The sequence below is a fragment of the Rhea americana genome, unplaced genomic scaffold (genome assembly GCF_003343005.1).
Source record: "Rhea americana isolate MKP2758 unplaced genomic scaffold, rheAme1 scaffold_107, whole genome shotgun sequence".
NCBI lineage: Eukaryota > Metazoa > Chordata > Aves > Rheiformes > Rheidae > Rhea > Rhea americana.
The window spans coordinates 2,216,376-2,238,042 of NW_028185117.1; the positions used below are offsets into that span (position 1 = coordinate 2,216,376).

Sequence of the window (21,667 nt, forward strand, 5' to 3'; positions counted from 1 at the left end):
CTGCATTTCAATTAATTTTTACAGCATTATAATTAATATTTTGGTGTCTGCTGGAAAGCATGCTGAGCTGCGCAAAACCCACACACGCAACAAAACGACAAGCGCTATTACCGAGGCAGAAAGAGGATGACGAGAGCCCTMGAGCCATCCCATCCAGGGCACAGGTAGGCGCCCCATTCAGGAGACTGCTCTCATCAGGGTCAGGATACCGAGATATGGGGAAAAAGTCCACGTTTGTCCTCCCGTAGCTGACCCGGGACTGGGAGGGCGGCAACAGTATTAGTTAGATGGTCTGCCCTGCAACCAYGCTTCTGCAGCAGCTTGCTTGGTTGTGCAGTATCTGTAGAGGCGATGCACTTTTTACAGCTTAAATTCTTAACAAAACAAAAGTCTTCATAAAAGCAGCTCCAAACAATACAAGCAACTCCTGCTCCAGGAAATTCAGGCAACGTTACACCTCCTGAGCACAGCAGTGAATTTACATTTTAAACAGTTAAACCTTTGCAGCTGATCATGGCTCTGCCCATAGGATGCTGTGCACAAAAAGCACTATCAGCTGGCTGGAGACTGCTGCAAAAAATTCTTCCCCGGTCTGTAAACAAATCCTCAGCCGGGAGGAAACAAGGGGTGGTTGCACAGTGCAGAGGGGCAAGGGAAATGCCTTCCTGGTAGCACAGCSTGGAGCTCTCCTACGAAAGGCAGAGTGGTTGAGCTCCATACCACGCCAGGTTCGCAAAGCCCACAGCCCTATTACTGGGCCTTCAAAGAGCAAATTCACGACTCCATGCAACCAGACTTGGGGCCCAATCCTCAGCCAGGCTAGAGCTACCACAGCTCTATTGAAAATAGGTCAGATGCTTAACTAGTACAAATAAGCAAAGGCCCACCAAAGTTTCAGGTGGGACTGTCCTGCTTTCTGCAGCTGAAGAGCTGCCAAAGAAAGAGAAGCTGAGCACTTTGAAAGGCCAAACAGCACCTATCTGACAAGGGAAGAAAAGCCCTCATTTCTTCCCAACTGCTGATGTTCCAGAAAACCATGACTTCTCACAGTTGCATTTTTGGCACTGTACCATAGTTAAAAGGAAAAGAAAAAAAAATAGCCAACAACAAGACCCTGACAGCACACCTGCAACTGGCATTTCTCTTCCCAGACAGTCTTATCAAAGACTTCATTAAAAACAAAGTTACACACCTACTCTTTGAAAAAAAGACAACCTCTGCATTTCTGATTTTTCCACTAAAAAAAAAAGGAAAAAAGAAAAGGCGCACTGCAAGTCACTTACATTCATGGCAAACTTATTTCTTGCTGTTGACTCTGGGCTCTAATTGCTTCAAACACCAACCAAGAGCCACCTCCAGGAGGACAGTCCATAGCTCAGTTCTAGAGCTCYCCTCTCTTACATCGTTTACAACATCATCTGGCATACGAAGATCAAACAAGACTTTCCTTGTGCTACTGTCCCAAGGCGGCCTGCCAGCYTCAAAAGCGCCTCTGCAGGAGAAGTCACCACTCTCGGACGAGCCCGAGAAACCCTCACGTGACCCAAGTCAAGAATAAGCCCCAAAGGTGGGGAAGCCACGGTACAGASCCAGAGCACACAGACGTGACTCTTGGTGAACCCGTAATCACGTTTGGTTTCTCGGCTGCGACGGCGCAGCCCTCCTCAGACGCTGCAGGACCGTAAGTCCTCAGACGCGTCCAAGGAGCGACGACGCTCAGCAGCAGCTCTGCCTTCACCTTCTCCCCCTCTCCAAAATCAGTTAGACGGGCTGCAGAAAGACAAGCTGGTTTGCATCACTACAGATAAGCCAAACAGTGCTGCTTCTCCTAAAGGCAAAAAGCTGGCGTATCGTAGATGTCTACTCTGCACGCAAGAGAGAAGCAACAAGCAAGTCAACTTGCAGCAAGATCTAAAGCCACGTTGCCTTCCTCAAAGTCGATTTAAAATAAGGAGGAAAAAGAAAAAGCGAAAGGAGGCCAACGCTGGCCCCAAGACTGTAGTATTGATCTTGCCATGGAGGCAAGGAGAAAAAGGAAATTAAAAAAAAAAAAAAAAGCCAATTCCGTACATTTTCATCTCTCCAAGCGAAGCGATCCGCGCTGCCGCTTCCCCACGCGTTTCAGCAGCCTTTCCGGGCTGGCCGAGAAACAACGGCCTTGCAAGCGGTCGCGCACCCGCGGCCTTCCTGCGGCGCGGCGGCCTCCCCTTGCGCAGGGCGACCCCTGAACAACGTATTTACTCGCACGCCCGCTACCGTACGTTGCGCTTGGATGTCACAGCACATTACTTGCTAATTACTTGTTAATTAAAAAAAAAAAAAAAAAACACGCGTAATCGCCACAGACTCGTTTCCCCCGTTCAGAAGAGGTTAGAGGCAGCCATTTCCGTGGCAGGCAGCCATGCCTAGCTGCGGCCCTGCATCAAGCAAAAGGGGACTCCGGGCATCGGGAGGCACGTCGCTGAGCGATCAATTTTTTAAACATGCTATAAGCTTTTGGATGTAACAAAAAAAATGGGTATGTTAAAAGGGAGGGAAAAAAAAAAAAATCAAATGGTTTCCTAACGTTTTATCCGATCTTTCAGGCTGATAAAAACTTCTTTTCTGCTGCTCAGTGAAGAAAATCGTATTACCAGAGCTGATATTCATCAGAATATTTTGAACTGAATATGTGAACTGCTTTTAACTGATTTAAATCAATAACTCCACTACCGCGGTTGGTTTTATTGAATTGCACATTGAAATAATATCATTTCAATTACGCCATGATCACAGCATTACACTCTTCCACGAGCCATATTTGTTCAGCCGCAAGGTGCGACGTACCGCTTCTTGGGCTGACACGTCAGGCGCACCGTGGCTTTCAAATGTTATTTTACTCCGTAACAGCGCTGGGTTTACACTGCCACGCACATACCAAAAAAAAAAAAAGGCACCGAAACCAGTGTGCATTAAATCCAAATTCTCACCGTGTCTTCTAGAGTTACTACTGGCTATTTCCAGAGATCTCAGGGTTTTGGCTGTGGGGTGACAAGGGTTTTTTCTGCTTGTTTTCTTTTTTTGAGGGAGTGTTTTTTTTTTATTATTATTATTTTTATTTTTATGCAATGTGCACAAGCAATATTTGCACACGTGAGGTACCTTACATCTTCATTGCTTCTCCCTAGAGGAAACCCAAGAGGGGAGCAGCCTGTCATCTGCTATAAATATTTGAAAGTTTTACTATCTGTTAACATCCAGCTTTAAAATGAGAGAGGGGCAAAAAAAAWWAAWWAWKRAAAAAAAGTTATACATATAGAATCACGTAGGCAGCATCAGCAAAGGCTATTTCTCCTCTACATTGATAATACGCCGCGGAAGAGATTTCCCCACAATAACCCAGTCTCAGTTTTTAAGCCCAACATTAGTCAATTATGTTTTCTTTCCATTTATTTTCAGTGACGGCGATTTTTCACCACTAGCAGCGTTCCCAGCTCCTCCTTCCCTCCCGGATCCCCCTTCTCACACTGTCTTTCTGGACCCTAATGAAATTGTAAAATTGCTGCAATGCACTGGAGAACAGAGATTGCGGGGAATAACGCTCAAAAAGCGAGGTCCCAACTGCAACAAGCATCGCCGCTAGCAAACAGGGCAGAGAACAGAATTGCAATTTTTTTTTTCTGTCCTTTCCCAAGCCATGAAAAGCAGCTTTGCTAGCAATCAGCAGAGCAGCCTGCCCATCAACTGTGCAACGTCCATTAATTCAAGATACTTCTGCACGTTACCACCGGCCAGGAATTCACTTCTCACCTCGGAGATCAGCGCGGATTTATTAAACGCTCCCAGGGAAGGAAACCAAACCAAGCCAAGACCGCCAACCGAGGGTGGCCCGGACGCAGACACCCCCTCGCTTCACAAACACGGATGTAGGGTCGCCACACGTTCGCTCCTTAAACTCACTTGCATCGGGGCCGCGAACCCTCCGAACGTCGCATACAACGTCTATCTGCAGAACGCCGCTCGCGTCCAGACACGCTGCTCCAACCTAGCCAAGAAACTATTACCATTTTGCAGCCTTCAATTTAAGAGCATCGGCGTGTGACAATTAGATGTATTAAATTCTGGTAGGCCAACAAAACTTGTGATTTAGCTCACACAACGCATACCGATAATTTATACGTAATTTTTCTATCAGCAATTAATCCACTAGACTTCAYGCACTGATCACGATACTTGCAGGTTTCGCTTCCCCAAAAAGACATCAGCGACACGCAGGAAAGCGCCAAGTTACAACACTACCTATAATTTCATTCWACTTGCTGCCAAGCTGAGCTTGGGTCTTTCACTATGCGTACAAATGCTAATTACAGCTCAACACTAATGCTAATCCTGACATCTGCTAATTAAAAGATCACATCTTCTGCAGAGTCAGCAGTGCTATTCAAATGAAAACATTAATCAGTTTAAAATTTAAAAAAACATCAACAAAGCAGAAATTTTAGTCCCTGGTTCAATTAATATCGAAGTGCAAGCTGGGAGTACTCAAGAGCAAGTGTCAGTATTTGCACGTTCTCCAAGACTGTCTGATCCTTTCAATAAAAAAAAAATAAAAAAAAAAAAAAGGAATTTCCCAYACCGATTTCTCTGTTCTCAACGACCATTCACTTTCCCTCTTATCCCAAACCTTCTTTCTTTAATCCTCATTCCTCTCTAATCACAGGACCTTTGAAATCCAAGAAGAGCCCTAACCGATGTCTTGAGGAACAGCTGACACCTCGCCACGGCAGGCACGTTGATCTTCATGTGCAAATTGGAATAGCCAAGATATCCCACTTATTTTTTAATGAGACGGCTCCGCTCTCAAGCTTACACCTTGCACGTCCAGGAGCAGACCCCCGCGGGCAAGCGCAAACTCACTTACATTGCTCGCCGTCAGCCAACGGTTGGAGACAATATTCCAGAATTGCACCCCTCCTCCATCCTGTTTAACCACGCACGTCAGGTGGGGAGGGAAAGAGCAGAAGTAGAACGGAAATCGGACGCAAAAAACCTTATCGCTAACCTCAGAGCACAAGCCCCTCCATTTTGTCTTCTCCCTGGCTCTTTTGACCAAAAGTAGGAAAAAAAAAACCAAACAAAAAAACCTGCCCAAAATAGAGACGTCTGCCATGAAAGCAAGCTGTCCACCGCCAGATGTCCTTGGAGTGCTGGCCTTCTGCGGTGGTTTTTCCATAGCTGTCATCAGTTCAGATGAGGATCCGGAACTACTCCATCCYGGAGGGATACGTTTGCTTTGCCACGTGAAGAAGGCATTGCAACACCTATSTCTTGACCCGACGGGCGCAAAGTCCTCCAATCGGTAACCAAAGCAGGAGAGGAGCAGAGARTCACATTGCTGGTATCTCTCTCGGCACGGATGTGGAGCTGTCCCTGGAGACCAGGGGCAGGGTTACCTTCTTCCAGCTTGAGCTAATAAGAGAATCAGATGGCTTACTCTGATTTCCATAAGGAGGAACCAGTAGTAACTGGAAGTTCCTGGACTGCAGAGAACATGGAACCCATACCAAGAAAAACAACTTTTTATGAAGCCTCCTTTTAAGAAAAAAAAAAAAAAATCATGATTGCTATATGCTTGAAGGACTGGTAGAACATAAGACATGGGAGGCTGCCTCAAACAGCAATCACCCCCAAAACCAAATTAGCTCTGTTTAATGGGGTGAGACCCCCCAGAGCCTCCCAAAGAAGAGGAGCCAGTCAGAGCAGAACAAGAGATCCATCAACTGCAGCACGCTCAAAGCCAGTGCTGGGCCAGGATCAAAACAAGRCTCTTGGCTCATTTGGCCTGCTGCTGTTTAAAATCCATGCAAAATATTCTGCATTTATTGTTTTGCTGTAGCGTGACCAACAAAAAAAAAAAAAAAGAGAGAGCTTTTCGCATTTGACAGAGCCGTTAATATTTTTGTTTAGAAGCAAACTACAAATCAAGTTTACTAGCTTTTTAAACAATGCTAATATGAAAATGCTCTTTTCATGTAAGGTGCCAAGGTTTCTTTCCTTTACGTTCTCAGCTATATCCCTGAACACTGTTTTAATGCAATTGTCATCTTACTTGCACTTTAAAATTTCCACTCGGGGGAAGTCTTACACTGTAATACAGCTACAGCTAATAATACATTGTGGCCAGTTATAAATTAGTCATGTTGATAAAAGGTCTAACAAAGTTACCAGTATCATTCCATAATGCACTAGCAATAATACTAACTCTGATTTAAACAGAATAGGCAATTCAATCATGGAAAAAACACGACAGAGCCTTCCAACTGCAAAGGAATCCTAAATCATTAATGAAGCTAAGAATTTAATGTATGCAAATTAAATTATATATGCATATTTCAGAGGACTAAAAGTTTATGTGCATACTTTACTCGAGAATGTCTTGTGATACGATTAGAAAGAAGTGGTGACAATTTAGTTTTTTTTTTTTTTTTTTTTTTTTTTTATTACTACTTTGCACTGTAAAGCCCTCACATAATTTATGTTTGCTTATAAAGGTGCAAAAACCCATCGATTAAAGCCATGTTTCAGACAGCCCTGCTGAAGGTGCGGGAAGCGCTGCCAGAGAGCATCATCTGAGGAGCAGGTCTTGCAAGCCTTCAACCGTGGGGAAGGCCAAATGCAAAATATTTCCCYCCTCACAACTAAATGCCAAAATCATAGCAATTTCTAACACGTACCCCAGCCCTTCCTCCTGTAAGGCATGGGGATGTATGTGTGTGTGTGTGTGTGTATATATTATATATATACACATACATACATACACACACACATATATATATAAAGACCGCAGTTCATTTAGGCAAGTACAATTCACATGCAGTTATGACTTATTAGCTAGTCAGTTAATTACTACCGTTTTGGGGTAATATAAAACAACTTACTGCAATCTCAGGAGTCCCCTCCAGGCCTTTGCCATGCCCAGCTTAGACTTCAGATCAGGCTGCTATTGCTCCTCAGTCRCACGTGTATGCCTAGCAGTCCCTGCACCCCAATATTTCTAATGGAGCTTCAAATTAACATACTTTCCAAAAGAGGAGGAAAAAAAAAAAAACCTCAACACGCAACCAGCTCTCACCGGAAAACCAATTTTCTTCGACATGAAGGTTCGTTCGGGTCATTCCCCCCCCCCCCAGCTTTCAAAACGTGCAAAGGTTAGAAGACTTGCCGAAAATAAAATACAACGAAGAGATATCTTTCAAATACGACGCTGAAATCCCTGGGAACCYGGCTGGGTGCACGCAAGAGCCACCCTGCAGAGATTTCAAACCAGCACTTAGCAGCTTTCCCAGCCCACGGCCTTCATGATGCTCGAAATTTTTATGCACATTTTCAAACAAACATCAACATTTTTTTTCCCTCAACAYAATTGGAAAAAAAAAATACCAAGCCTAAGACCTATCAAGAAACCCTGAGGAAAATGTTTTAACACACCTGAACCAGAACTGCACATTTTCAGCAAAGGCAGCTGTGTTTTTTCTTTTTTTTTTTTTAAGTTTTTTTTTTTGATGCAATGAGTCATACCAAGCCTTTTATTGGCGCTAACCCCATGTGGCTTGCCTTCGATTTTTTAATTTGATCTGACAATTATGACTGTAAAGCACAAATTGAATTTTTAAACCACACTGAGGTAAATACTCAGCAACATCTGCTTTGTTTTCATCGCTCATTGAAAACTTGTTCAGAACAGCAGCAGTTTTAAACGTTCCCTCATCGTTAGCTGACATTCTGTGTTTAAATACTTCTATCAGGTCTCCCTTTATTCGGGAAAACAGTAACATGCACCATTTTACATTAGGAGTAAAGAGGGAAAAAAAAAAAAGCTTAAGTGTTCTAACAAGGGCAAAACCATCCTTACAACGGTGTCACATGAATTAAATCAGCTGTCTKTCCGCAATGAAAAAAACAACCTAGCCTTTGGCAAAGGCTAAAACGCAGGTTTTTCCATCGCAGGAACTTGGCTTACAGGTTTACCTGCCTCGCAGGCTGCAACGAGAAGAGCAGSGACGACCGGCGCAGAGTCGAAAGCAAATCACGGCACCCCCTTAAACGAGCACCTTGCACGTTTGCACGTGCCAAGCGAAAGGAGGCTTTGCACTAGCGTGCGCGTGCTGCACCRTAGCGGATACGTTGCATCGCAAGTGCATTCCTATAAAAAAATAAATAAGTAAAACAACACGCACCTCCAGCCAATTCCAAACCCAGGATTCAGTTGCCTGCTGGAAAACATTAAACCCAACAGTGCAGCACCAAATAATCAGGTCCCTGGGGGAGCGGATCTGCGCGATATCGATGGGCTGGGGCGCGCGCCGTGCACGTAGCTCCGCATTTCAGGCACGGGAAACGTCCTTCGCTCCTGCGCCTTCCGCAGAAGCTCTGTGCCAAGGGAAGAGCGAGGTTGTATAAAGCTGAGGCTAAATTTTGTCCGGTTTTCCTGGAGTACGTTAGGGTGGGAAGGAAGGGAAGAACCATCCACTTTGCCAGATGCAAAGGAAGTTACCATATATTTTTATACATATACATATATATATATATATAGACACATACGCACACATACATATATAGTACATATATATTGTAGCAATAGCTACAAACCAAACGCAGATTTGCAGATGAGAGATCCGTTCCCCAGTCTGCTTCACCATACAGCCGCTGAAACAGATGGCAAAACGAAGGGTCGGGGCTGGAGAGGGGGGAGAAGGGGAAGAGCGGCCGTAACCCGCATGTCACYGAAACATCTGTCGAGCTGCAGCTCTCGCTCAAGTGACCATTCAGGAAAGCAGGGTGGATTTTTCTTTTTTTTGAGCTTTATGAAAAATGAAACTAGTAGGATCTGTGGACACCATAAGACATGACCTCAGACTTCTAACTTTTAGATTTTGAAAGGAAAAAAAAAAGAGAGAAAGGGAAGACAAAGATCGTGTTCCTCAGGCTTGCAGACACCCACACTAGGCCTCATGCCAGGAGYGGACGCAGCCTTCAGGAAGCAACCATGAGGTACCAAAGCACGTGATGGAAGTCCTACCTTCAAYGCACAGAGCTACACAAAAACTTCACAGCTCACCAAAAAAAACCAAAAAAACAAAAAAACAAAAAAAAACAACAAAAAAAAAGCAAGCAGTATCTGTCAGTCATTTGGGATACACCACACCTGCATTCATTTTTGCAATATTTGAGGCACCTGCCTTGCACCCACTCGATCCAKGCTCCTCGGCCTTTTAATCAAGCAAGAGCTGCTCCCAGGCTTGGGAAGGCCACAGGTCATTTCTGTTCGCTCAAATACATTTTTGGCCATTCGGCTGGATCAGCTTCGCTGCGTTAGCTGCCTGCTTATCACACAGATGCAAACAGAAATTGGGAATGCACTGCGAGGCAAAGGGAGTTATTTCCTGGGGTGGGATTCACCTCCGCTAACGCAAGGAATCTGCGATGAAAACGTCTATCTGAGTTTACCACCTTCAGCTGCCTTTACAGTCAGTGAGAGAAGGGAGGGAAAAAATAATATTAAAAAAAATTAAAAAGCAGCATTTTGGGCTGCAGTCCATCTGACCCATTTTAAATGCCTACATGAGAAGGAAAGGAATCGCGTCTTTGAAGCGCCTGCATCTTGCCATGAACTAAAAGGGGAATTTAACTGACTAGCTCTCCTACAGACACACATCTCTGCTTGGCCAGATAAACCAAACCTACCTCATCCTYCTGCTTTAAAAACAAACAAAAGAAAAACCCCACAAAACCACTAATCCCACAGCAGAAACACAGTGCAGAAGAGAAGAATAAAATTATAAAAATACCAATTAGCTAAACAAACAAGCCAGAGCGATGCCTGTTTCCTGCATGCCAGATTTCAGCCTGGCAATAAAAGCTTTTTAAACGAGTACACTACCCATTTCAGGCCTAATTACTAGCAGCCTCCAGCAACGACCGGCCGAGCACCYAACGTGGCCCCATCACCGGCATGCTCCACGCGGCGAGCAAGGACTTGAGGACCATCGGCGCACTAGGAAACCCCACGAGACGGCTCGCCGGGAAGCTCCTCGATATGCCCGGATGAGCTTGCTCCGTAATTTCAGGGAGAAAGGACAAAGGTGAGCTTGCGAGAACGCTGTACTCATCCAAAAGCAACGAGCAGAAGCTCCTGCAAGTCAGAGGCACGGTTAGATGTAGAAGCAACCTGAGCACTTGCCAGCACAAAATCAAGTAACACCTACTATCATGCACTCCAAGTTAAAAAAAAAAAAAAAAAATAGTATCCAGCTCCCATCTTTGTTCCTTTTATATCCAGCTGATAATATCTGCTATTTCCACATCAGCAATAATTAACAATTTCTGAGGCGTTTCGGTAACCGACGGGCATCCCGCTTGGGCTGAAGTCATTGCGCACACAGCTCTTCCCGCACGAAAGGCTGTCTCCCAGCTTCCGCTACCTTCCACCGCAAGACGCTAGTGGCGGGAGCCCTGGTGACCCGCGCTTTTCGATAAGGCGCGGTGGAAACGGCAGACACCGGGATAGCTTACCTGAATTCAATACTGCTGCCGCTGGCACCTGCKAGCAAAGGCCCTGTTAATTGGGTGTAAGTAGCAACTCGGGAGCTTCACCTTCTGCCCGCAGAGAATCGGTACGAGATGAAGATCTCGAATTCAAAACCGCCTTGGCGTTTTTTTTTTTCCCCTGCAACCCTTCCAAGGCTATCACTCGAGTGATAGACTCAAAACTCGAGCAGGTTCACTCCAGCATTTCCAAGAAAACTCATTTCGAGATAAACAGTGAGAAAACTAATTCAGAATTTTCCCGCTCCACACTTATTTATATAAAGATCCCCAAAATTTTATTTTTATTTTGTTATTTTATTTCAAGCGATTGGTTATAGTTCAGAAACACATTACCACCAACTTAGCTCCAAAACTTCCCTTGCTGGCCACAACATGCAAAGTCAATTAGACACCAACTTGGCTTTGCAGAAGATTAGGCAGCAAGCAGGCTTCAGTCTGCTGAATTTTCTATCCTCATTTTATTGAGGGATTTCTAATTTAAACAGAGCATAACAGCAATGTTACTTTTTCTAGCAGCGTTAGTGTGCAAGTACATCTCCTGTGCAGAATCTCTTCTATATTTTTTTTCCTGTTTTGTTTTTTTGTCTCTCTCTTTTTTTTTTTTTTAAAGGCTGGACTGTAAGCAAGTTCCCATGCAGGTACCTACCCAGGTCATGAAGAGACTTGCGTCCAGCAACAGAGCTGCGAAAGAGCCCCTTAAAACATGCACAAAACCCTTCTCCTATGAAATGCCTATGTACCAGTTACCTTTCTCAATAYACAACACGAGCGAATCGGCTCACAGCATCAGGTGCCTCGCAAGCAGAAGTCATCCACCGAGCCCAGCCAACACCATGACAAAATACGCAGGGCTCCCCACCGCAGAAAGTCCTGTATTTTGCATCTGGCCTGGCACGTCCACACAACGACGTTTTGCATCTGCTGAAATTTGCACCGGGAAAGAAGTGATTAAAAGTGTCCAAAAGTCAYAAGGCTCTTAAAACAAATAAGTAAATAAATAAAGCACAACAGCCAAAAGAGGACAGGCCAGCAGCAGCATCAAATGCTGGAGGACCCCAAAGTTCACATCTAGGCTGAGCTTTAAGGCGTTGCGCTCGCCTCTCCTCCAGACTCACGGAAGGAAAAAGCTTTGCTTTTTACCTCTGGCATCACCACCTAACCTGATGGAAAGGCRGCTGCCGCCCAACGCAGGGGAGTGCTAGGGGCAAGGAAGGCTTTTACAGGGAAGACTAAGCCACTCAGAAAAGTCACATCTCTTGCCCTCAGAGATCGCCACAGTATATTCCTGTAATCCCACTACTGGGAAAAAAAAAATACTAATAACGCAGACTTTCAGGTATTGGCGTTTCCTCTCAGGCTCACTTGGGGAAAAGCAAGGTGCATGGTTGTGTGTCAACAGCTGAAAATCTGGTGCCAGCCACACAGTCAATGAAATATTATCCCTGGGAAGCACAAGGATAACTGTAACCCAGTGAACTGTTACGATGGAAAAACTGGGTGCAGACCATCACGTATCTCACAACATTTTTCAGAACTAGAAGCTCTTTTTAGCATACTTGGATCTGGTGGATCATGGTAGTTGTGCCTAACAAGGCAGCACTGTGCTTCCACTGAAAAGACTATGGAAGATGAAAACATCCTTTTTTTATACTATATATATTATATTATTTATATTATATATATATATATATATTACATTTTTCATCACTGGAACACAATACCAAAGGTGAACGTCCTGGCAAAGAGCTCACCTGCCTTAAGCGAGCGGACTTGTGTCTTATCCCTCGAGCAGCCTCTTTGGTTTGATGGGACTATCATGAAGTAAAGACCTGCTTAAGGAGATGGGCACTGATTCCACGCGTCGATTCACGCTAGAAGAGACCAGCCTTCTTTGCGCTTCACAGAGGCTTTTTTTTCTCTCCCCCCCCCCCCAAAAAAAAAWTCCAAATATCTTCAAAGATCTAGCTGACAAGTAACATTCACAATACAGAGCTAGATATGTATGTGCTCGATATGCCAAACAGCACGCCAACATGGAGGTCCTGGTCCTGCACTGCGCAAAGCCTGGCCCAAGCACAACTCCAGGGCATAACCAGACCCTGATTCTGCAAAGCTAACATCAAAAATAACATCTTAAACATCTGCTGTAACATATGACTGGACAGTTTTCCTCCGTACACATCCTTTTCTCACCTCTGTGCACTGGCACTATCTTCTCCCTCCTATCTCACTGCAGTTCCCTTCACGTAAAAAAAAAAAAAAAAGAAAAAAAAGAAAAAAAAAAACCCAAACCCCAAAACACGTCGCACAGCTATCTCGCTGTCATCTATTATTCAAGAAAAGTCTCATTGAATAAATGTCTGTTCAGAGGCTCTAAACAAATTTCATTTCTGAACACCACTGTCTGCAGCCCAGCGGGCCATTTCACCAAGATAAGATCACACATTTAATCAAACGCTTCAAAAAAGAAATACACACCGAGTTTGCTTAATAACGTCAAATAATAAAAGCACAGCGTTGGCAGCATACTAATTTTTAGYGTTCTTTCTTCTTTGAGGGTTGTCTCAATAGTCAAGGTCAACCGTACATGGGATTTCTTCTAATTAGGGTTTCTGGTAAAGGCTGGACCTGCGCGCTCTCAGCACTTAGCCACTGTTTTGCCTAAAATGAAGACATCTCTCATTCATTCTAAATTAAATCATTGCAGTATCCCACCCAAGTGGGACAGACAAAAGCACGTAACTCCGCTAATTCAATGGAGAACCTACATGAAAGACAACAAAAAAACACATCTTTTCTGGTCAACAAGGAACACCCACATATATGTTTATGGTAAAAAAGGAAAAAGAAAAGAGGTGGATCTTTTTTATAGAAAGAAAGATCACGATTATTTGCTTGGTGTTCAGCTACAGCCCCTATCGTAACAAAGCAGAGATCTACCCGAGTTAGAATTAAGAACGCCGGATCCGCTCCTAGGTCAACATAAACTTTGTCACTTATTTTATTGCTGTAGGTAGAAGAGAAACCAGCTCAAGGCACTGCACCATCTACATTACAACAGATCAGACTTCCACCATATTCATCGGTAGTTGTTATTAGTAGCTTATTATTTTGTCTATTGAATGTCCGTTTTTGTTATTTTTCTCTGCTCTATTRCAGAGAATATTGCTGGGACAGGCTTTGCTCCAAGGAAACCTAGACCCTAGCTGGCCTGCAGCTCTCCTTCACATGGACAAGAAAGATCAAAAAACAGCCCACAAACAGCTGACCTCAAATCCAGGGGAGTTTTCTGCCTAGCCAACCCCCATATCTCCCCCAGGTTCCTCACTATCCTCATCCTTATAGCCCAGCCCAGGGCTATGCTGGTATCACATAGGAAGAGCAAGTGATTAAGCGCTAGTGCACTGGAGAAGACAACCCACCACCCACCACCCGCTCTTCCCAAAGCTGGACGGAGACAGCGAGGTTGTCGTACCTAGATATATTCCCTTCTCATATTTCTCCCCGCACAGCTATAATCCTCGCGTTGCATTTTAGCCTTTCTTTCCAAAGTCAGCAGTGTTATCTGGAGAAGCACCCCCTGCTCCCTCCGTCAAAATGCATGACATAGGCTTTAGAAAGACTCATTCCCTTTGGTGACCTACTTAGACAGATCTATAAAGCACATTGCAATTGCAATTGGTGATCACTCGCCAAAAGAGCACAAACTATCACTCCAGGCACTGCAGTCTCTATATTTCAAATACCTACAAGAATGAATTTTACAGGGAGACTTGCATCGTTTTGGAGTCATACCTAAACAAGCAGCACTTGCAATATTTCTGTCCCTCAAAAAATAAAATAAAAAGAACCACACTCCACACACCTGCATCTATTAAAGATAATCCAAAATGACATTTTCTTGAAGGAGTCAGTGCTACGGGATTTGAAAGCGCAGCAGTCGCATCGTAATTTCCCTCGGAAGGAAGCGGCATAGATACACCGCGCTTCCACATGATTAAAGGCCCTGATTGCAGCATCCTAAATCCGAAGGAGTAACGGTTCGGATCACGCGTGGCTCTAACRAGGTCGAGCTGCGGCACAACGTCCCGCAGAGCGACCTGTGGCACGCGGCGAGCAAGAGCGGGTGTTCTTTGCGCGTTCCGGATAGGTGACCAACCGCATGACCGGGGACCAGTTTTACATGCTTCCACGTAGCTCTAATAGGGGAAGTAATTAAGGGTAAAATCCAATAGCCTTTTGTTTCTAAAAAAGAAAAAATAAAAATAAAACCCACCACACAGAACAGATGCAAGAGAATATGCAGATTAAAGTGGCAAATAAGGATTTATGTTGCATGGATGATATTTCGGGATACAAAACCCTGCAGTGTATGCCTTGCTTCAAGAAAAGAAAAAAAAAAAAGAAAACTGAAGCAAGCCCAGCAAAAGCGCCATGGCGCCAGCGCTGCCCTTGGCTGGCAGCACCGGCAAGCGCACCGAAGCGGAGGCATTAACAAAAAGAAAAAAGAAAAAGAAAAAAAAAAACATAGTCAAAGCTGCTTGGGCTCTTTTAACCATGCAGCCCTCCTCTCCTCCTTTGGCACCAAAGGGACCAACACAGTCCCCCACACTTTACGCTAAGCTTGAAAACCGTGTTGTTGCAGCCTGCACAAGCAAAACTGAATTTAAAATACGCAATTACGTATTCATGCTTTTTTTTTTTTTTTTTTTTTTTTTAAGATAAACTAAGCGAAGCTTAGAAGATGCTCAGGTTCTTGGGCAGGCTTTGCAGCTTAAACTATACCACTTGCACAATGCAACGATGACTCTATTCTGTTTTCTCCGAGAGCAGGGGGAAAAAAAATTCTCATTAAGACAGGCTTGGGATTAGCAACTGCAAAATGGAAACAGGCTATCGGAGCAAATAAGCAAGCACCAGCACTGATTCTGGCAATATCTGTGATTGCTCAGCATATCTGAAGATCTCTTCATTTTATTCTGGTGTCTAAAGAGCAACCTAGCAACTTAGTCACAAAGTTCAAAACTGCAGGCCTGTGCAGGAGTATTTTGTTTTTACTGTCCATCACTGCATCTCCGTCTCCAAGACAAAAGAAAATCAGAAAAATCAAGGACACACACACACACACACATATATATGTATATATAGATACTGTACTACAGGAATGCACTGTATTAGTCAGTGTTTCTATCCCCCCAGCATTAAACAATGTCCATTCATTCGGGATCCTCATTGCTGTAACTAGATTCTTGGTTCTCACATAGCAGGAAAGGTTAGAAGTGTTAACAGAGAAGGGACTTATTGTAAAAACATGTACGTGTTGTATGCGGCGACAACTATTACCAGTCAACAACCTGTCATTGCTTTATACCACTTAGAGCTTTTTATYAAGTATTTTCCGAAGGAGTCAGGTTTAGACCAGAACTCTTCAGCRTCCAACAACACTGAAACCTTCACATGGGACTTTACAGAGCAGCAATTCACGATTGCATTTGAAGCACCGCTTCTGCAAAAGCCTGCGTGGTCACGGTCGCTCCATTTTAACTTTGTAAGGTGACGTTCCTGCTGCTCCTTTGTATTTATGACATTTTATCCCAGGTTTTAGAAATGCAGCGTTCCACTGCAAAGTTTGAAATCAATGACGTGGATCCTCACCCGCYATAAATCAAGGCACCTGCCATGAGATCAGTAAAGCTATTCCAGCTAATAGCGGCGAAGGTATGAACCCATCTGTTCAAAATGCACCACAAAAAAAATGCAGAGGTTGCCCGTCAGGTATCCGCTGCAGAGGATCGCGGTTCTGCTACAGACTGCAGCAGCAAGTTGGAGCATTAGCATTTATAACCATTAAAACACCTCCTGCTTGATTACTCACAGGTTGACTAAGGTGCTTATCCAAAAAAAAAAAAAAAAGGAAAAAAAAGAAAAAAAAATTTTGAGGCCTTATRTTAATAGATGCCCAGCACATTGCTATTAGGCATTTCAATGAAACACATAATATCATCTATTTATGACAGCTTCCCAAAACTTYACTGCTTCTTTTGGAATAATATCTGTTTCCTGGCTCTTGAAGCTGAAAGATCTCAAGTCTGAGATGAAAATGTCTCAGTTTTGTTCAGTCTGTTTTCATAAAGAGATTTTTAGAAGCATGCGCAGACTTCAAGTTTTTTTTTTTCCCCACCTGTGCACACAGCTTTTTTTTTTTCTCCAGTCTGAAATACCATCTCTGGCAAAGATACTACAACACAATTAGCAGAAATGCGACGCATGAGAATGTTTTTGAAAAGATACCACATCCAGGGTTACTGAGCACCAGCCCCTGGCAGCTGGCATTAGGAAAAAACTCATTTCTCTACCTGCAGGTTGGGATAGGGCACCCTTCTGCCCCAATCTGGGTAAGCATAAACAACGCCCAGGTCATACTTCCATCCCAGAGCCCTGAGATAGTGTTTCCTGAAACCACACGGTTTATTGCAGATTCCTCCTTGCAGCTCCCTGGCACGTGGGGCAACTCCCATCGCAGCCAACAGATGCGCTCCAACGACTACAGTGGGAATCTGATCACAGCTACAGCCTTGGACAAGCRTAGACAAGGGCACAAACGAGGAAATCAGGGGAAAAAAAAAAAAGTATTTTAAGGAGTAAAATGTTTGTCAAGGTTCAGACAGGCTAGGGAAAAAAAAGCTTATGTCACGTCAAGCACTGTTTAATAAGTAATATAGTGGTCCAGAACAAAACTATTTTTTTTTAATCACTTGAACRTAATTTTCCTTCCTGCCCCTACAAATGCTTGGTGCCACGACTGATAAATGCCTCTGACTTCACAGCCAGAATCTGAAGGCTCTTTCAAAAGACCACTACAGAAAAACCTATAGCCTATACACTAGGCCCATTATTTTACCAAATTTGCCTGCTATCTCAGTTTAGCCATTTCCATCCCAGAGGCACCTTYTGCAGCAAACACAATCGCTATCCTACTTCATTACTCAGCAGAAGAGTATCCATGCATTTCCCCAGGAATGGGAACAGGAACTACGTATGGACTGCTTGCAAAGTCCAGCAAAGACTGGAGTTGCTATTTGGCAGCACTTTGCAGGAGCTGAATCCCAGAGGCATTAATTCATTAGGAGACACCAATGGAAACCAAGGTGTCTTTAGACAAGCCACCTTAAAAAGGAATCCAAGAAATGCATGCATGAATCCAAGAAATGCATGCATGAATCCAAGAAATGCATGCATGAATCCAAGAAATGCATGCATGAATCCAAGAAATGCATGCATTTCAGATCCTGCATAGTAGACATTATCCAGTCAGTAATGAAAAGAAAGCATTACACCGCAGACTCATAGGCTAAAAACAGGCAATGGGAATGATGTCTTAGAACCGCATCACAGATTTGAGTAGGAGGTGGTTTCCTTGTCATTAAAGCAGCCAAGAATTAAAAGTGGATGCTTAAAAACAAGCTCCTCCTATTCTACTTCAGCAGGCTGCTTTGAGATGTTCCTACTGCCTATCACAGACTGCCGGAGGATCTCAGCAGYTATGAAAACTAGAAAATACATGCATACCAAACAGGGATTAAAGAGCCTGCGAYTAAGTGCTGATGAGGATCCTGGTACGGACTCCAAGGTAGCCATGACCTCTGGAGATGACATGGTCCTAGGCCAGCATGCCACACTGCTCTTTTCCTCAGATAGTTACATCTCAGTAAATACCCTGAGCAAAATGAATCGTTTCAAGCCACACATTTTCTAGCTCAAYGTACTATAGACACCTGAAAGCATTTCCTACAGGTATAGCACAGCCTGCAGTACATGTACACGTGCAGAATTTGGTATCACAGCACATTTCTAGTATTCAGGTTCCAGTTACTGGACATCTTGCTGAAGGAGAAGGGAAATAAAATCTCTTTGGAGCTTCAACATTCATCAAGTAAAACCCAGCCTGACAAACAGCCTATAGACAAAAGTGGCCGGACAAAACTTCTTCACTTTGGCAGGGCTATCTAGGCTTCTCAGCATTCTCCTAAGCAATACATTAATAATGGCTACTACTTTGAGCAGCATCAGTGTCCCCTCTCCAAAAGAAATTCTTGTTTTYTTCAAATCTTTCTCAAGAGGCTCAGAACAGTATGATGTTTGGTTAAAAAACAAAAACAAAGAAAAACTCCAATCTCAGCATAGAGCTGTTTCCACAACCACATGTAACATAACAAATAAAGAAAGAAAAAAAAAGTTTCAAGCCTAAGAAGTGCCCATCCTTCATAYTTTTAGCTTTTCCCTGAATTCCACCTCCTTCATCCTTCTTCAGCCCTTCCTTTACACTATATGGTGCACACAAAATAGTTTTCTAGTCAACACATACCAGTCCCACCACTGTCAAAGTTCATAATAAAACATCAAAACCTCCATTTGCAAAGACGTCATCTTCCCGTGCGCCTCTCATTTGCCTGCATTGATGATGCACACACTCATGCTTTGAATGTGAAAAATCCCCATCGCAGCATCGGCCCGACACGAGGACCGGTGTTAAAGGTCACGCGTATCCATCTCCAGATCTGTCCAATAATTCAATCTACCCAGCTTTAAATCTTTATTCTTGTTTTCTAGAGTGCATGCTTCCATAACTCTTTAAGAGTAATGGAAAGAAGGGCTAACTAATTGAATGCTAAGACCTAAAACAGGTTCATACGGCACATCAGTCAAGGAATTAAGGAGAAAGAGGCCATCAGAGCATGGCAGAAGACAACYCAACGCAAGCCTTCGTCTCAAGGTAAGCTCTCCCACCGGGTGCTTCATCAGGAACACCGGCAGACCAAGTACTCGGCCTTGGGGCACAAATGTACCCCATGGGCTTTTGGGCTCACCACCAAACCAAAAAGCCAACTTCCGCGTGGTTAGAGCATCCGAGCCAAGACTTGCCAGCCTTAAGCTTAATAAATAGTCCTGAGCATCCTACAGCCTCACAAAGCCAAGCTCGGTGTTTTTACTGTCATCAATACGTAGCTTACTCAGAAATTAAATGCGAACTTAAACAAATCCTCTCCTAGCAGCCCTCAGAAGAAAAAAAAAAGGAGGAAAAAAAAATAATGTTTTAATAAATAACAAAACCATGCCGAACTCATGGGTCAATATTAGCTTTGTATCAACCTGGCTTCTTTGGGAATGCGCACACCAGATCTGCATCAACCCACTCCTTCTTCTGCTAACAAGTATCACGCAGCAGTTAGTGTCCAGCAAACCAAGCCAGAGCAGGCAGAAGCACCCGTCAGCAGCGCTAGCGCAGCGGCGGCTTCAACCACAACAAGGGGATTATGCGACTTCTGCTCGTGTTGTGTCTGCTGCAATCGGAGCCGCGTCGGTTCGCCTCGAGAAAAGCACCGCTCTCCGACAGAGCCCCAACCTGAACTTTGTCACCCAACATCGATGCCGATACGTCGATCTGCCTCTTTGCCTCTTCTGGTATTCTTAAGTGATGAGTGCAGATTTTTTTTTTTGACAGCAGCCTTTTTAACCTGTAACACCTGGTTTACCCCATAAAACTCTGAAGGATTTCCACCCCCCCTTCCCCTCTAATGAATACACAGTAGAAGCCTGTTCATACCGCGAACCCCGGGAAATTATGATAAATGAGCTTTACAAAACATACAGCACCACTCAACACCAAGCAGCCAGGATCGGCTGCACTCTAACGGACAGCATTGCAAAATGAAAATGGAATTTCTTTCTTTTTAACTTCACTGAGGGTTTGATTTTTTTTTTGTTTTGTTTGGTCAGCTTTGAAAGCCTCGATCCAAGGCTCTGGAATAATCAGTGCCACAATATAGCAAGAAAGGTAACTAGGAGACTCCCTCTCCGCCGTGCATCAAGACACAGATGGCATTTTCACCCTTTTTGAATCTCACGTTCCTCCTAAGCAGCTAGTTGGCTGCAACCGAGAAGACTGGGAGAGTGGAAATGCTGATACCTCCTAATGAGTAATCTAAGCAGGAAAGTAAATACAACAGACATCGGTTGTTTTGGCTAAAGCTACGAATGCTACAAGCACACAACAACCCCCTCCTCTTTTTTTTTTAAGCAACTTGTATATAGCCCCCTCTCCAAAAAAAAAAAAAAAAAAAAAAAGAAGAAGAAGAGAACCACATGCCTATCAAGAAAGACAGAGAAGCTCCTTTTCCACCTTGCAATGCCTGCTGCAAAAACAAACATCTGCGTATCTATAAGGATATAAGGAAAAGGGGGTGGGGGCAAAAAATAAAATAAAATAAATAAACGGATGCCCCTACGCGGGGGGCTGCTGCGGAGACCCGGCCGCGGTAGATAACCCCGCCGGCAGCCGGGGCSCGTTTCTGGGGCGCCGCACCTCCATCTCCGCTCGCCAAGGGGAGCGGGGGCCGGAGCGCGGCTCCATCCCGGCGGGAAGCGGGCAAAAGGGTCCGCTCCGGGCCCCCGGCCCCGCCAGCGCGCTCCCCGGCTAACCGGGCAACGGCGGGCGGCAACGGGGGTGGGGGGCAAATAAATCAGAAGCGAAAGAGGAGTTCTCAAAATATACATATATATATATATATATGTATATGTGTGTGTGTATAAAGGGAGATGGGGGAAGAGGAATGCGATTTTCCTCCTCCTCCGCCCATACATATACCGGCCCTCCTCGCTCAAAAGGGGATCCGCGCTAAACGCCAGCCCTACCGCTACGACCGGCGAGGGTGACGCGGTGGGAAGCCCCGATGCTTTTTAAAAATGGGGAAAAAATAAAATAAAGGGGGAAAATATAAATAAGCCCCCCCCCCCCAACACACACAGACACACACCCGCTTGCAATGCCCCCGAGCTGGAGCGGCGGCGGCTGCGGGGGAAGGGGCGATGCCGGCTCCCGAGTTACCTTAGCGGCCTCCGGCTCCCGCGGCGCGCAGGGTCCCCATCAGCTCCTCAGCGACGTGCGGCCGCCGCCGCCGCCGCCATCCAGCCATGGGCACCGGGCTCGCGGCGAGCCAAGCCGAGCCCGGCCACGGGACCGAACCCCCCAGCAGCGTGGGGAAGGGGCGGAGGTGGGGGGGGGAGAAAAAGGAGGCGACGA

The 21,667-nt window shown here is 44.7% G+C and overlaps 1 protein-coding gene across 5 annotated transcripts in view; it reads right to left on the reverse strand.

The window, feature by feature from the left end:
* ADGRL3 (adhesion G protein-coupled receptor L3) overlaps window positions 1-21,661 on the reverse strand; it is a 359,836-nt gene extending 338,175 nt beyond the window's left edge. For all 5 annotated transcript variants that reach the window (XM_085310378.1, XM_085310354.1, XM_085310370.1 and 2 more), the window contains exon 1: window positions 21,473-21,661. The gene's annotated coding sequence lies outside the window, so the exon portion shown is untranslated. The remainder of the gene's footprint in view (window positions 1-21,472) is intronic.
* Window positions 21,662-21,667: the final 6 nt, after the last annotated feature.